At 44.9% G+C, this 17544-nt stretch overlaps 1 protein-coding gene across 1 annotated transcript in view; it reads left to right on the top strand.

Moving 5' to 3' along the window:
* MATCAP2 (microtubule associated tyrosine carboxypeptidase 2) overlaps nucleotides 1–17544 on the top strand; it is a 271200-nt gene that overhangs the window by 48195 nt on the left and 205461 nt on the right. The window lies entirely within an intron of this gene.

The raw sequence follows: 17544 nt of genomic DNA on the forward strand, positions 1-17544 counted from the left end.
TTAACCCTCAGTGGGCTCTGCTGAATGTCAATGCATTAAGTCTGTTATTACCCTCCAGTGGGTCATGTTTGTTGCGCTCGTTTGAATTTTGCCGCTTCTGAAGTGCTGAAATAAGTCAGGCATTGTTCCTGCTCACAGCCTCTCACTCGATAATCTGGAGATGGTGCAGTTCTCCACGGCAGGGCTGCCGTGCAATTATGTAAACCTCAAAGTGCCCCAAAGCATTAACAACGCACTCGACTTCAAAAGCAAACCCTCCGGTTTATTTACAGGAAAACGGGCTGCAGCATTCATGTCATTTCTTCCCCGCCGCGTTTCGAGGCTCCTGCCTCTTAGTAATGGATAATTGACACTCTGCAGATGGCTCCAAATGAGCATGCTCATTTAAATACCCTTAGTGGGCGTCGCTCAATGCGTCCTTCTTTTTGCAATGCAGGCTGGACCTTGTAGTAAGGCTTGGAAATTATTTAACCCTTAGCTGGGCTCTGCTGAATGTCAATGCATTAAGTCTGTTATTACCCTCCAGTGGGTCATGTTTGTTGCGCTCGTTTGAATTTTGCCGCTTCTGAAGTGCTGAAATAAGTCAGGCATTGTTCCTGCTCACAGCCTCTCACTCGATAATCTGGAGATGGTGCAGTTCTCCACGGCAGGGCTGCCGTGCAATTATGTAAACCTCAAAGTGCCCCAAAGCATTAAGAACGCACTCGACTTCAAAAGCAAACCTTCCGGTTTATTTACAGGAAAACGGGCTGCAGCATTCATGTCATTTCTTCTCCGACGCGTTTCGAGGCTCCTGCCTCTTAGTCATGGATAATTGACACTCTGCAGATGGCTCCAAATCAGCATGCTCATTTAAATACCCTTAGTGGGCGTCGCTCAATGCATCCTTCTTTTTGCAATGCAGGCTGGACCTTGTAGTAAGGCTTGGAAATTATTTAACCCTCAGTGGGCTCTGCTGAATGTCAATGCATTAAGTCTGTTATTACCCTCCAGTGGGTCATGTTTGTTGCGCTCGTTTGAATTTTGCCGCTTCTGAAGTGCTGAAATAAGTCAGGCATTGTTCCTGCTCACAGCCTCTCACTCGATAATCTGGAGATGGTGCAGTTCTCCACGGCAGGGCTGCCGTGCAATTATGTAAACCTCAAAGTGCCCCAAAGCAATAAGAACGCACTCGACTTCAAAAGCAAACCCTCCGGTTTATTTACAGGAAAACGGGCTGCAGCATTCATGTCATTTCTTCTCCGACGCGTTTCGAGGCTCCTGCCTCTTAGTCATGGATAAATGACACTCTGCAGATGGCTCCAAATCAGCATGCTCATTTAAATACCCTTAGTGGGCGTCGCTCAATGCGTCCTTCTTTTTGCAATGCAGGCTGGACCTTGTAGTAAGGCTTGGAAATTATTTAACCCTCAGTGGGCTCTGCTGAATGTCAATGCATTAAGTCTGTTATTACCCTCCAGTGGGTCATGTTTGTTGCGCTCGTTTGAATTTTATCGCTTCTTAAGTGCTGAAATAAGTCAGGCATTGTTCCTGCTCACAGCCTCTCACTCGATAATCTGGAGATGGTGCAGTTCTCCACGGCAGGGCTGCCGTGCAATTATGTAAACCTCAAAGTGCCCCAAAGCATTAAGAACGCACTCGACTTCAAAAGCAAACCCTCCGGTTTATTTACAGGAAAACGGGCTGCAGCATTCATGTCATTTCTTCTCCGACGCGTTTCGAGGCTCCTGCCTCTTAGTCATGGATAATTGACACTCTGCAGATGGCTCCAAATCAGCATGCTCATTTAAATACCCTTAGTGGGCGTCGCTCAATGCGTCCTTCTTTTTGCAATGCAGGCTGGACCTTGTAGTAAGGCCTGGAAATTATTTAACCCTCAGTGGGCTCTGCTGAATGTCAATGCATTAAGTCTGTTATTACCCTCCAGTGGGTCATGTTTGTTGCGCTCGTTTGAATTTTGCCGCTTCTGAAGTGCTGAAATAAGTCAGGCATTGTTCCTGCTCACAGCCTCTCACTCGATAATCTGGAGATGGTGCAGTTCTCCACGGCAGGGCTGCCGTGCAATTATGTAAACCTCAAAGTGCCCCAAAGCATTAACAACGCACTCGACTTCAAAAGCAAACCCTCCGGTTTAATTACAGGAAAACGGGCTGCTGCATTCATGTCATTTCTTCTCCGCCGCGTTTCGAGGCTCCTGCCTCTTAGTCATGGATAATTGACACTCTGCAGATGGCTCCAAATCAGCATGCTCATTTAAATACCCTTAGTGGGCGTCGCTCAATGCGTCCTTCTTTTTACAATGCAGGCTGGACCTTGTAGTAAGGCTTGGAAATTATTTAACCCTCAGTGAGCTCTGCTGAATGTCAATGCATTAAGTCTGTTATTACCCTCCAGTGGGTCATGTTTGTTGCGCTTGTTTGAATTTTGCCGCTTCTGAAGTGCTGAAATAAGTCAGGCATTGTTCCTGCTCACAGCCTCTCACTCGATAATCTGGAGATGGTGCAGTTCTCCACGGCAGGGCTGCCGTGCAATTATGTAAACCTCAAAGTGCCCCAAAGCATTAAGAACGCACTCGACTTCAAAAGCAAACCCTCCGGTTTATTTACAGGAAAACGGGCTGCAGCATTCATGTCATTTCTTCTCCGACGCGTTTCGAGGCTTCTGCCTCTTAGTGATGGATAATTGACACTCTGCAGATGGCTCCAAATCAGCATGCTCATTTAAATACCCTTAGTGGGCGTCGCTCAATGTGTCCTTCTTTTTGCAATGCAGGCTGGACCTTGTAGTAAGGCTTGGAAATTATTTAACCCTCAGTGGGCTCTGCTGAATGTCAATGCATTAAGTCTGTTATTACCCTCCAGTGGGTCATGTTTGTTGCGCTCGTTTGAATTTTGCCGCTTCTGAAGTGCTGAAATAAGTCAGGCATTGTTCCTGCTCACAGCCTCTCACTCGATAATCTGGAGATGGTGCAGTTCTCCACGGCAGGGCTGCCGTGCAATTATGTAAACCTCAAAGTGCCCCAAAGCATTAAGAACGCACTCGACTTCAAAAGCAAACCCTCCGGTTTATTTACAGGAAAACGGGCTGCAGCTTTCATGTCATTTCTTCTCCGACGCGTTTCGAGGCTCCTGCCTCTTAGTCATGGATAATTGACACTCTGCAGATGGCTCCAAATCAGCATGCTCATTTAAATACCCTTAGTGGGCGTCGCTCAATACGTCCTTCTTTTTGCAATGCAGGCTGGACCTTGTAGTAAGGGTTGGAAATTATTTAACCCTCAGTGGGCTCTGCTGAATGTCAATGCATTAAGTCTGTTATTACCCTCCAGTGGGTCATGTTTGTTGCGCTCGTTTGAATTTTGCCGCTTCTGAAGTGCTGAAATAAGTCAGGCATTGTTCCTGCTCACAGCGCACAGCTTACGGAGCGCGCATGGTAGGTCATGTGATCCACAAAGAACACTTTTCATTGGTTGAAACTGCTTTCAGTTCCAGAAACTTCCCACACCACACCCATTCCCCTCATTACTGCTTGAGATCCCCTAGGAGAAGGAGCTGAATTGACATTGAGATACAATGGCAGAGTAGCAGACCTCTTCTGAGAGTGAGCCTAGCAGCACCATCATCAGACAGAGAAGGAGGAAACAAAAGGATTCTTTTGTGTGGGAGTATTTTACTTTTCCAGAGGGGCAGAAAAAGGTCAATGCTCCATTGGTCATTTGCACACTTTGTGACCGTGTTTTATCTAGAGGAGATCCAAGGAAGAAGTATTCCTTGGAAATCACTCTATGATGAGACACATTAGGGATAAACATCCCAGGACCTTTGCTCGACATACTGAAGAAAACTCTTCAGTAAGTCACCGGAGCCCAACCTCAGAAGCTCAGCCGAGTACATCATCGGCAGCTCAGCTGAGCCCTTCCTCTGAGGTGGGAGCATCACCTTCTTCTGCTCCTCTGGACATTAACCCTCGATTTCGGAGGGTTTCAATGAGGTGTACAACGTGTTGTGGTCTTATTGTTTTTGGGGAGACCAGTGTTTCCCTTATTAACAATAAGATAGACCAGCACGTTTGTAGACGCTCATAAAATTCCCATTCTTTCTTTCCTCCATCCCTGTATTAACCCAACGGCTCTTTTAAGAGCCAACCTTACCTCACAATTTATTTATTTTTTTTAAGCTTTCCTTTTTGAAAAAAATGTTTTGCCGTGCGCGCACGGTACGCGTAATAGTTACGCGAAGTTCGCGGAATTTTTCCTCGCGGAATTTCTCCGTTTACGAAAAAATTAAAATACATTTTTGCCCTTGGGGGTCCTTCTGGGACCCCCTGACCAAGGCTAGGGGGTCAGGAACTGTCCAGCCTGCCCCCTTTTCACGTTATCCACCTTTGTTTTTCACCCCCTCAGACTGTGAGAGACAAAATGGCGGCTGACACTTCCTGGTTTCGACCGATTTGAATGTTTACTGAGATCTAACAACCAATCAGAATCGCGCTCGTACGGTAAGCTTACGGTACGCGCTCGGAGCGCGCCTATAGATATATATATTGATTTAAATGCTATTTTCTCAGGAAATACTGAACAGATTTACACGAGACCTTCAAAAGGCACATCCCTGACCTGACGGCTACATCTCTGCCAAATTTCAAGTAATTCTGTTCAGCCGTTGGGCTGTAGCTCGGACTAAAGGTCCTATTGAAAAATGCATGGGGAAAACGCGTTTTGGGACCCCCCCTTTTTCTCAGCCCCCGCTTGACGAATCCCCCTGAGACTTTCAGGGTAGGAGCGGAGCGGAGCGCCCCACCTATTTTGAGAATTTCGCGAGGATTCGTCAATCGGCGCCAAAGTTATTCCAAATAGAATGTTGCGGATTTCCTATGGAAACACGGTCCTAACTATAACTATCTACTGGCGACCGCCAGTAGATAATATATATATATATTTTTTTTCAACCAATTCCCTCATACAGGAAACACCGCACACCAAGGAAGTTTGTAAATATAAAGATTTCAAGGGATTTATTCTTACTGCAAGTAAACACCGATATCCACCACCAACGTGTTTCAACCACAATTGGTCTTGCTCACGGTGTATGAGTCCGTTTTCAGTGTTCTTATTTATAGTTCTACCCATATTGACCATTTAGGAGGAATTATGGGAGACGTAGTTTATGTTCATTGTATCGTTCGTTTGCATGTTGTACCGTTCTTTTGCATGTTGCGTTGTTGCATTGTTACTGGATATGATTCCGTTCTTCTCAGTGGAATTATGGTATCCTTATATTGTAGGTATTATTGATACAGTGTTCCCTCAAATGTATTCACAATTGATATTGGGAAGATGTCTGTTTCTTAGTTAACACTTAGTGTGTGATGGTTGTGCTTGATTAGTATCTGTCGCATCATTGGAACAGTGATTTGCTCCGTGTATTATTCTCAATAATTCAGTATTTGCTTAGTGCATATGAGGAACACTTGTGTATCTCATTCATTTTTCAACCAATTGCGGATACAAGTTTTCATTCTATTCCACTTGTTCTCATATCCAGTATTGATTGTTACTGTAGTGCATCAGGATCACAAATGGCTATGTAGCTCCTCATCGCCATTAAGGCCAAAGGGGGCCTTTGTCTTGAATCGTATGATCATTTTCGACTCCAATCTTCGTAGTTTCATTGTCCTGTTCCCTCCTCGCTCATTTTTAGGCACTGTAGTCAGCCCAAAGTATCTTATGTATTGTTTCATGGTTTCTTTATGGGTTTTCAAATGTTTCTCAATTGCATAGTTGGTATCTTCATTTTGCACAGCTCGTAAGTGTTCTAGGATTCTTTTTTTAAGCGGGCAGATGGTACTTCCTATATACCAGAGTCCGCAACCGCAGACAATGACATATATTTCATATGTAGATTCACAACTGATTCTTTCCGTGATGTTAAAAGTGTTGCCCACAAAGTCCACTGTTTGTTTCATGTTCATGCCATGTTTACATGCCTTGCATGTATTGCAACGTACGAATCCTGTTGGTTTGGTCTCCAACCAGTTTTTCCCCTTCTGGTTTGCTGTCATGTGGCTTTTTACCAATTTGTCTTTCAGGGAGGGTGCTTTTCAATATGAGATGTTGGGTTGGTTACCAATTGTATGTCCAATATCCGGGTCCTTCTTCAAGATATCCCAGTGTTTTCTTAGGATGTCTATGATTTGATAGTTTTCTTTGCTGTATGTTAGTACTACTCGAATTATGGCATTTTCCTCTTTATGTTCTTTCTTATATTTCAAAGTCTGTACTCTTGGGATAGCTCTTGCTTTCCTCTGACCCCGTTTTATGTCTTTGTCATTGTATCCTTTCTGTTGGAATCTAATTTCTGTTTCTTCGAAGGTTTTTTCCATTTCTAGATCATCCGAGCAGTTGCGTCTCATTCGTAAAAATTTCCCATAAGGGATACTTTTTTTCAATTGAGGGGGATGGAACCTTTTTCCATGTAAAATACTGTTTGTCGCAGTTGGTTTTCTGTATAGTTTAGTCTTGATTTCGTTATTTTCTATGTACACAGTTACATCCAGGAATTGAATTTCGTGGTCGCTAATGTTGTGAGTAAATTGTAGGCCTACTTCATTGTTGTTCAAGATGGTCATGTACTCTTCAAATTCCTTCTGGCTGCCACTCCAGATAAGGAATAAGTCGTCGATATAACGCAACCACAGTTCCGTTTTGATGGTATGTATTTCATTTTCGTCTCTCCAAGCTAGTAGTCCCTCTTCTTGCCACTTTTTGATCCTAGACTCCAAATTTAGGGTTAGTTCATTTATTGGATTATGAGTTAGTTTCATGTAGTTCTTAACATCATCCAACCGTCTCGTGGCCTCTTTAATGTAGTCGGTTTTGTTTTGAATGACTACATTGCCCCCCTTGTCCCCAGGTTTGGTTATGATCTTCTCATTGTTCATGAGGGTATCTATTGCTTGTCTTTCCATTTTGCTAAAATTTTCTTTTTTGCTGTTATTGTTCACTTTGATCAATGTATACAAATCACTGACCACTAGATCATGGAAAGTATCTATTCTGTTGCCCGGACTCAAGGCGGGGCAAAATTTCGATTTAGGTTTGAAGTCAGTGGGTTCTCTTTCATTGGTACATATATTCAGATTGTCCATAACTTGAGATTCCGTGATGTCCTCGTCATTGGTCATTAATCCGTGTGTTGTGACTAGGGCAGGTATGTCATTTATTGTGAGGTTATTTGTCTCAGATGTTTTCTTTCTTATGATTGGTGTTTTGGGATTCGTAAATTTATGAAAAATTTGGCGAGTTTCAACTTTCTTACGAATTTATAAATATCAATCCTGGTATCCACGTGATTGTAGTGTTGTTCGGGACACAAATTCAGTCCTTTGTTGAGGACATTTTGTTCGTAAGAGTTCAATTTGTAGTCAGATAGGTTGATAATTAGATTCACTTTCTCTCTTTTTAATTTATTCAGTGCATTTACTTCTTCAGTCGATTGCCTAGAGGGTAACTTTTTGTTTGTTCTGCCCCCTCTTCTCGTTTTTCTCCTTCTCTTGAAGCTTGATGATAGGCTCTTCCTCTCCCTCGACTTTGTCCTCTTCCTTGACCTCTTGGGTTCTTCTGATCGATGTACATCAACTTCATTTCCTCTAAAAAAGAAAGATGTCCTGTTCTGGTTGTTCTCTCCTCTTCGCTTAAATCCGACTCAGATTCGCTGGTTACTGGTGCATTCAAGGTCAATTTGGCATTCTTCCCCATTTGTTCTTTTAATACCTCAAATCTTCTCGCAAATGTTAAGATGGCCCCTGTTTCATAATCCAATTCGTCTCTTCTAAACTTTGTTTTCGTTGTTCCACTTCATTTTCATGTCTGTCTAAGTTCTTTTCCATTTCTTTCCTGAGTTGTTTACTTTCTTCTTCTTTGTTTAATCTCGTGATCTGTGATTCAATTTCACCAATAGTAGCATGTAGTTCCTCTACATCTTTCTTTGCGTATTTGATGACAATTAACACCATGTTTTTCGAACACTGCATACTATTTTTGCCCCATTCTTCAAGCATTTCGGGCTTTGTGTCTGGATGGTTGGGGAGCGTGAAGATTCTTAGTCCTCTTGGTATGCGCTCACATTCAATGTATTTCTCTAACGTGATTACTTCCCAGCTTTTAGTTATTTCTTTTTTTAAAAGTCTTTCAAGTTGTATAAAGAGTTGTTTGAGGCTACTGACCTGGCTTGTATCTTGATCGCTAATTATTTCCTTTTGTGTTCCTGCTCCTGCTTTTCGAACATAGTTTCTGCTCGTTGCATACGTTTCGCGGCTCTGGCTTCCATGCCTGTTAACGATACTGTAATCCGTTGAGACTCACACTTGGTGGTTCACTATTTTGAGTGGTGTGCACTTCCCCCCACACACAACTTTCTTAGCATTCGACCAGGTTCTGCTTGCCTGATTATGCTTTCTACGACATCAAGATTTCACAATTTGGGAGAGACAGTGAGCCCGCCTACCTGAGTGATTCTCCGTCGACCGGGGTCCTCCGAATCCGCTCAGCTGGATTCTTCAAACGGTAGGGATGCTCCGGACTCCTTGTGTTATACTTCTTGCGTATCCCAGCATTGGTACTGCTGTACGCTTATGGTGCGGTGACGTGTTGATAATTTCAAGACAATCGGTTCCGATGTGCCATCAAACTCCATTTGGTTCAGAAATTCGGCACCGTCAGTTTTGCCGAGTCTCGTCTTCCGTCACTACCCCACTGCTGATTACGATGTCGGGCGCCTCTCCTTCAAATTTTCAAATCGTCAAACGGCCCAAAAGGAGAGCGCTCTTTCTCATAGCGGGTGCTGGTGCCAAGGACGGGCCAGTCCTCGTACTTAATTTTTCAACCAATTCCCTCGTAAAGGAAATACCGCACACCAAGGAAGTTTGTAAATATAAAGACTTCAAGGGATTTATTCTTAGTGCAAGTAAACACCGATATCCACCACCAACGCGTTTCAACCACAATTGGTCTTGCCCACGGTATATATATATATATATATATATATATATATATATATATATATATATATATATATATATATATATACACATCACCTACTGGCAGTCGCCAGTAGGTAGTTATAGTTAGGACCAAGTTTCCATAGGAAGAGCATTTTATTTTTGCTTATAACCTCGGCGTCGTTTGATGAATATTCATGAAATTGTCCAAACTAATTCTATGTTCATATCAGCTCCTATGTGGGAAGTTTGGGGGTGATTCGTAAAGGGGGGCCCGAGAAAAAAGTGGGGTCCCAAAACGTATTTTCTCCATGTTAATTTCCATAGGAAACTTTAGACAAGGCTACAGGTCGAACGGGTGAACAGAATTACCCCAAATTTGGCAGGGAGAAGGGCCTTGGTCTAGAAAGCACGCTTTTGTTTATTTGGTGTAAATCCGTTCAGTAGTTTTTGAGAAATATCAAAATTTACAGATATCGATATTTGGGAATTCTGCCATCTGATTGGCTGAGGCATTACGAGCTTGAGCTTGCTGTTTATTGGTTGTGAGCGGTGCAAGCAGTTGCAACTAGGAAGTGTTGGCCGCCATTTTGTGATTCCGTTGAAGCGAGTAAGGGGAAAAAGGGCGAAAAGAGTAGGAAAGAGGAGGGTAGGAGCGCTGTGAGGTCTGTGGGGTGGTTAGGGTGTGCTACACAGGGAGTGTGAAGCGGTGTATTCACCCCTACCAGTGTGAAAGTGCTGTTTTGCCCAGAATGAGATGGTGCTGAGGTGAGGTGCCGTTACACTCGGGGATGAAACTGTGAGCTGATTGCTGTAAACTGATGTGCTCTGGGCACTGTAGCATACTGGCCACTGTAGCATAGCTGTGCAAGTAGTGTTAGAATGGGTTTAGACTATAGCGGGAGTGGGAAGCAAACTACTCACCCCTACCAGTCTGAAGACTCGAATGGAGTGTTTTAGCAAGCAGGAATAAAGAAATAATCGTGAAGAATATAATGCAGAATGTTGCAATGCCACAGAAGACAAATGGTGAAATCAGGTGTGTTTAAGAAAGTGGTTGTGTGAGATAAAGCGATGGAGTCTGCAAGTTATATAAAAAGTGTCTTTATGTAAGTGCCATAAATGGAACCACTGGTGCAAGAGTTAAGACATCCAGCTGAGGCAAACTCCAACTGCTTCTGTTATATTCAAACGTAAGCTCCTGCATCAGTCAATTCCACATTAGATGTTACCATTCCATGTGACATAAACAATACCTTTTAGACATGAATGACTGTAAATTGTAGAATGAAAATAAAGGTAGGATACGATTACCACACTGTGCCAACCAGTTCCTAAACAATGCCGTGTTTTTTTATCTTGATCGCCAGTTCATGAGCAGAGGCTGAGGGTGAGCTAATTTGTGTGAAAGGGCTTCGTGGATAAGAGGCAGGCAGAGAGACTTTTGTACAAAGAATAGATATGGTTTCAAAATGGATGTCGGGTTTAGGCTAATTTAGCAAGTAAATAGCGTATTTGTATAGGCCATACATCATCCATTCCTGGTTAGTGTGGAGAGGTAAGGGCCAATAATGAAAACAGAGTTCAAATGTCTAAGCATTCTTAGAAAGTTATTATATGAAAATAGTTCAATTGAAGTTTATTAAAAAATGTAATAGGAAAAAGTCAAAAAAGCTGGAAAAAATCAATCCAAGAATAAAGTGAGTTTCTTACAAGTCTTGGAGATTGCAGTCCGGAAATTCTTCAGCGACTTGAGATGCATAATGTTCCAAGAGGCGATTGTTGCCATCGTGTGAGAAAAGCGTAGCGATCCAATTCATATCCTCGAAGGGACAGTAATGTTCCTCGAATGTTGGAGCGGCAATTTGAATTGGCAGGCAATCTGCGATGTTGTCAAAGGTCGCACGTTGCAGGAGATCTTTCGCGGCTGCGCAGGAATCCCATTCCGCCAAGATTCCTTTTTGCGTTGCATCCGCCATTGCTCCACTGCCCGCACAATCAAGTTCATGGTTTTCAAGATACTCCACTACCTGCTGGATATCGGGAGCGTTTGCTGGGATGTTGGCAAGGCATAGATCCATTCGCCAGTTGATTGGGCAAGTTTTGCAATAAAAAGATGGTTGCATGCAGATTGTATATATGTAAATAAATGTCATGTTGTAGCTGGCTCCGATAATAGATAGAGGCAGGCAGCCGAAAAGTTGTTCCATTTTTTCACGGTATTGATGTAGCTCCGCGTAGAAGCGTATTCTGTCGGACATGCTTGTTACCACAGGTAGCAAAGCCATTTTTAACAAGCTAAAGTAGTAGTAGGATGGCCGCACACAGAGCGAGAATTATGGGCACTGTTGCTGTTATTCCAGAAATGATCGAATGAATGAAGTCTGGTATTAGACTAAAAATAGTTTGAAAGCCTGTGAAAAGGCCGGAGGGGACAATGTTAAAAAAGTGTGCCAGACCTTAAATGTAAGATGTGTTGAAAATTGTGTAACAATTCACAAAGTGTAATGGGAGGTTCGTATTTAAAAGGGAGTGTATTTTACTTGAAGTTCGTGCTATCTGCAGTCAATAAATTACTTTTGGAGAAGTGAGGGACACATCTGTTTGAAACAAAAGCACTTTCAGCTTGCTCTGTTTAATAAAATCTGTTTTCAAAGTAGGTATTGAAGGCCAAGTTGAACTTTGGGAGTTACTTTGTGTGGGTGGGAATTGAGATTGCCAGAGGAAGTTATCCAATTTGAAACAGTAAGGACATACGATATGCCAGCTCACATTGCGTAGCAGTCCATGTTATTAAGAAGCAGATAACTGCTATTAGAAAGCTGTGGTGTGAATGTTTGTCTGATTGTGGGAGTTGGCGTGCCTTTAAGAAAGCACGCAAGATTGGGGGCTGTAAGCTTAGAAGCGTCGTGCAGTTGGACATTCTTGCATGGTAATGAATGGCTGCCATTGTGGTCGCACTTTTCACTTGTGAGAAAAACTTCTGTATCCTCTTTAAGTTTAAGACAGCGATATGTCAATGGGAGAAACCACTGCTAATGAATAAACGCGCTACCTTATATAATCACATACAACATGACAAACAACATGTACACCTAGCAGACACAACAACACTACGTACTGTGGGAACCGTGGCTAGTCATATACACAAACCAAACATGGCATGGCACCTCTGCCACACAATGCAGAATGCGTGGAGAGATGGGAGCAAAGTATGTGCGAAGGTGGCAAGCGATTCTCGATTATAAAAGTATACAATGCAAAGTGTTGAGGGGATGTGCCGGAGTGACTTGAGTATGCAGAGCACAGACATTTACATGTCAACATACACTGATGGTCTACTGAGTGAAGTCGACAGTGGACGCAACCTTGATTGTACAGTCAGTAAGGAAGATTATGAAAAGATAGCGCGTATGTGGCCCCTTCCCCCCCCCCAAATCTTTAGCGTAGTGGGCTGGCTAGGCGTACGCAAGGCTAACGAAGGGGTATAAATAAAAAGCACGTTTCTCTGGGTGTGGTTCTCTTCCGGAATGGCGAACATATCTGTCAGGTCTGCGCAGCTTACGCCGCCACGAGGCTGACGCCATGAGCGAGGGTGGCTGTGGGAATAATGCTCTCAGGCTGCTGCTGCCCAGAAACCGTCATGGCCGCTGCGACGCACATATGCCCCACAGTTCACCTTTCGACACGTCGTATGTGAAAGAGGGCCCACCACCTGCCGGCGGAAGCTTTTGGGCCAAGGTCTGCGAGCTGGGAAGGCTCCTGAGATCAACGCTGGCTATTGCGACACAGGCAGACAGCACCCAGCCTGAGGCCCAGCACCGTGAAGTGCTCTGTATACTACTAACACAGTAGTCGAAGAGGTACCAACAATGGAACGTTGTCTTGATGAAATTAAATGAAATGAAAAGACCATTTATTGAGCGCAGTAGCTACCCTGAGGCGTTCTAGCGCTACGGACTAGGCATGTAGGTAATAGGTTTAGGGATTTATTCTGATCAATTGAAAAGCAGTGTTTTTAGTTGCTTATGGAACCGCAGAAGGTTGGGCTCAGAACGAAGAGGAAGGGGAAGGGAGTTCCATAGTATGGCCGCGTTATAGGAGAAGGAGCGGCCTCCACACTTGGTCCTCTTAATCCTGGGTACTGTAGCGAGGAAGGAGGAGGCTGACCTAAGCTGTCTGGTGGGTTTGTAGGGGGTGATCAGTGGGTGGTTGATGACAGCCCAGGTTTTCCAGAAGGCTCGATAAGCGATGCATAGGGCCTTGAAATCTATACTTTCCCTGATCCCACAATGGACGATGTTAGAACTGCATCTGAGAGTGCAGATGAAGGTACTCCTTTCGACCAGCTGTAACCAACTCTAGGTCCCAACAGTGGAACGGTGTCTTGATCCCACAATGGATGATGTTAGAACTACATCTGAGAGTGGAGATGAAGGTACACGCTTCAACCAGGTGCAAGCAACTCTAGGTCCCAACAGTGGAACGGTGTCTTAATTCCACAATGGACGATGTCCGATATTAGCTGCTGCTTGTGAATTTTCACAGAAGTCTCTGCGTTGAAGTGCATCAGACTCTGTGCTTCCGTAGCTAAGTGCTGCACATGATTATTGTGCTTGGTTGACACCAGCCGGTGGAGTACACCGTGGTTCAGCAGGTTCGAACAGTGGAATGGGGTCTTGAACCGAAAATGGACGATGTTAGCACTGCATCTGAGAGTGGAGATGAAGGTACTCGCTTCGACCAGGTGTAACCAACTCTAGGTCCCAACAGTGGAACGGGGTCTTGATTCCACAATGGACGATGCTAGAACTGTATCAGAGAGTGGAGATCAAGGTACTCCCTTCGACCAGGTGCAAGCAACTCTAGGTCCCAACAGTGGAACGGTGTCTTGATCCCAAAATGGTCGATGTCCGATATTACTTGCTGCTTGGTTTTGACAGAACTCCCTCCTTTGAGGTGCATCAGACTCTGTGCTTCCATAGCTAACTGCTGCACATTATTATTGGGCTTGGTTGACTGCAGTCGGTGGAGTACACTGTGGTACAGCAGGTGGGAACAGTGAAACCGAGTGTTCATTCTGTGATTGAGGATGTCAGAAGTTAAAGTTTGTGATGATTTTTGTGTACCCACTCCGATCAGGTGCAACCAACTGCGTGCTTCCGAATCCAACGGCACGTGGCTGTGAGGCGTTAATGACAACTGCCTCTGGCCTACAGTGCAGTCAGCAGGGCTCACAATTCAGATGGAGTGGTGATTGTTTAATTACAGAATCCAGTAGGCAACTAACTACAACGTCTATTGAAATATACACAATAGCCTTTTAGTATACTTGCTTGAAGAAGTTTTTTAAGATGACTTTTGGTCTAGTACAATTACCAAATTCTTCTTGGTAGTGGTAAAGAACACTGAATAACAGTGTACACAGTGTACGGCAGAGATCGCAATTCGAATTGTTTTGATTTATTTATTGCAGAGTTTTATGTAATTTATGTTGTTGTATTTTGTGAAGAGGAAGTGAGAAAAAGTATTCATGGAATACTGTGCTCACTACTGCCTTCAATTTACACTGCAGACAGCAGTGCTCACAATTCAGATTGAGTCGCTATTGTAGATGACGCAGTCCTGTAGGCAAAAGACATTGCTCCAGTGCGCTCTGTCTGCACCACGCATACGCATCATCACAGGGTCCGCAAACGGTTTTTGTTGCTTCGTGTACTGCAAACAGGACAGCTCAAGTCAACGTCACGTGGCTGTGAGCCCATGCTGACCGCTCTCTGGCCTACACTGCAGACAGCAGTGTTTACAATTCAGATCGAGTCGCTATTGCAGATGATGTAGTGTTATTGGCAACAGACATTGCTCCTAGTACGGCCCGCCTGTAGCACGCATCATCGCTGGCTGTGCACATGCTGAATGCTTTTGATGTGGCTATCTAAGTGCACTAGACCTGATGGACCCTTTATGATACAATCTTTTTGTGTATTATTTCAGATCTACTGCCTGTATCTTAGTATACCACAAGTTATGGTTGTTTTACAATAGAATCTTTTCTGTATTATTTCACATTTAGTGTCCCTACCTTACTGCAGCACAAACTATTGACCCTTTTATTATTGAATCTCTGTGTGTGATCCAATGATTACTGTTGCAGTTGATGCTAGCAGCAACCATTCCCTGAGGGCTGCTTTACACTCACCCCACACGCATCCAGCACAGACGTCACTGGATATGTAACCCTGGTAATAAAAAGGAGTCGAGCGCACGTGCCCGTACCCACTTCCACTATCTATCTGTGTCCATGTGTTCATTATGTATGCATGATACTGCCTCTGGGCCGTACCACATTACATTGTGCTGTGGACAGCGTATGCAACCATGTTACCTCTGGCAGTGGGGAAAAGTTCTGTTATGTAGCTTTTAGATACATGGCTTTCACAGGTGGACGGCTACTTTACAGAGCATGAATATTGATGAAGAGGATGGTTGCATGTTGTGTGTACAGTCAGATATGTGTACATAGCAAAACGTTTTCAAAAAAGCTCTGTAAGGAGAAGAGGAGTCTCATCAAACGCTGTAGAGAGAATGGCGAAAATGGGTGGGGTCCTCCAACTGTTACAGTGGGAAATGTTATGAACCAATCAAATGCTTTTCTTTAAGGTGACATGGCAATCGCTCAGCGAGCGCGCAAGGAGGCCGCACCCAAAGCAATTTGGGGAAAATATTACCATAATATAAGTTTATTACAGTTAGAAATATATAAATGTTTAAAATATTTTAGATTATCGCTTGTTCTCATATACACTTTAAACTTATTTAGATATAGTTTTGAGACAAAAAAAAATGAGGGAATTGAGTTCCCGGCATGACACCATATGTCTATGACGTAACACAGGGCCTGGCAGCGTACACTCGTCATATACGCAACGCGCAGCAGGCGTGACCCCATATGTACATGATTTAAGGCGCGGCTTGCTACTGCGTACCCATCGCATACCAAAGTAGAAGCTGGCACGACCACATACACATATGATGTTACGCGGGACGCGGTGCCATGGACCCGTCAGATACGAAATGCGCATCCTTTACGAGTTTAGCAATATGGTGGATAGGATTGGAGTGCTGATGGAGCTTGGTACACTACTGGTATGGGACTTCAGTTTTCTAAAAAAAAAACTAAAAACGATATACATACTTTTTTTTGAAGATATAAAACATTACATATTTTTCAAATTAAAAACAAAAAAGGTGGGGGAGGAGCCTAGCGCGCATCCAAGATGGTCGCGTGAGCACAGGGCTCCCCGGACCCTCGCTGCTCCTCGGAATTTATCCTGACAATATCCTGATTTGGTCTATGGAATCTGGGAGATGACGACCGGCTGAGCACGTATCTCTTTTCAGGAATTTAATCGGACCCGGGAATCCTGAAATATCGTTGTTTGAACTTTTGGGACCCACCCGACGGAGGTGCCCGGGGCGAAGGTGAGCCGTGGGGCCGTGTCGCAGTTGAACAACAACGGCTGTGGCGCGGTGCCAGGGGCCGCTTGGCCACTTTCGGTTTCACTTTCAGACCTCAGGGGGCTGGCCGGTGAGCGATTGAGGTGGCGGGGTGTTTCCCTATGCCGCACAAAGCTTTGTCTCCACCTGCCACTAGAGTGCCTATCGCCTTGGGTCCCCCCGCACCGCCATATTGTGGCCTCGGGTGAGGCGCTGGTTTCCAGGGCCGGTATCCCAACTACTTTTGATCGGCGGTCCCCCTCGGAGTCCGTGGCCGCATGGGGGGCAAGGGGGGCCCCGAGGGGCGTAAGACTAAATCCTCCCTCCGTGGAGGATCGGTCCAGACCAACAACATGGACCGCTACACTCATGGCAGAGGCTCTCCTGGAACGGCCGGTCCCCCCTCAGACGTCGCCGGTGGTGGCACATCCGTCTCTTCGGAACTTTCCCTACAGGACATCATGGGCGCCATTGATGGCATCAGGGAGACCATCGCCACGCAATATGAGGCCCTGGCCCGCAAGATCGATACGGTGGCGATTGATGTCACCTTAATACGGGCGGACCTCTCCAAAACAAACGAGAGGGTTCAAACTCTCGATGCGCGGACCTCCACCCTGGGTGCGGATGTGTCGGACCTGCAGGCCGCGCTTGGCGACATCAAGGTGGTCAATGAGCAGATGGCCCGGCGGCTGGAGGACTTTGAGGGACGGGCCCGACGCAACAACATCCGTGTCGTCGGCGTACCGGAGTCCTCCGACGACCGCCCGGTTGACCTCCTGGTCGAGGAACTCATCCTCCAACAGCTGACCCCTGCGGGCTTGAGTACATTTTTTGCCGTTGAACGGGCTCATTGAGTTCCGGGCGGGCGGCCACGGCCGGGGGCCCCCCCCGAGGCCTATCGTGGCCAAACTGTTTTACTACAGAGACCGGGATGCGATTCTGCAGGCCTCGCGGGTCCATGGCCCGGTTCGACATGAGAACTCATCCATTAACTTTTATCCGGACTTTACTCAACTTGTCCAGAAGCAGCGGATGGGATTCCAGGGG

The sequence above is a fragment of the Triturus cristatus genome, chromosome 5_2 (assembly GCF_964204655.1).
Source record: "Triturus cristatus chromosome 5_2, aTriCri1.1, whole genome shotgun sequence".
Classification (NCBI taxonomy): Eukaryota; Metazoa; Chordata; class Amphibia; order Caudata; family Salamandridae; genus Triturus; species Triturus cristatus.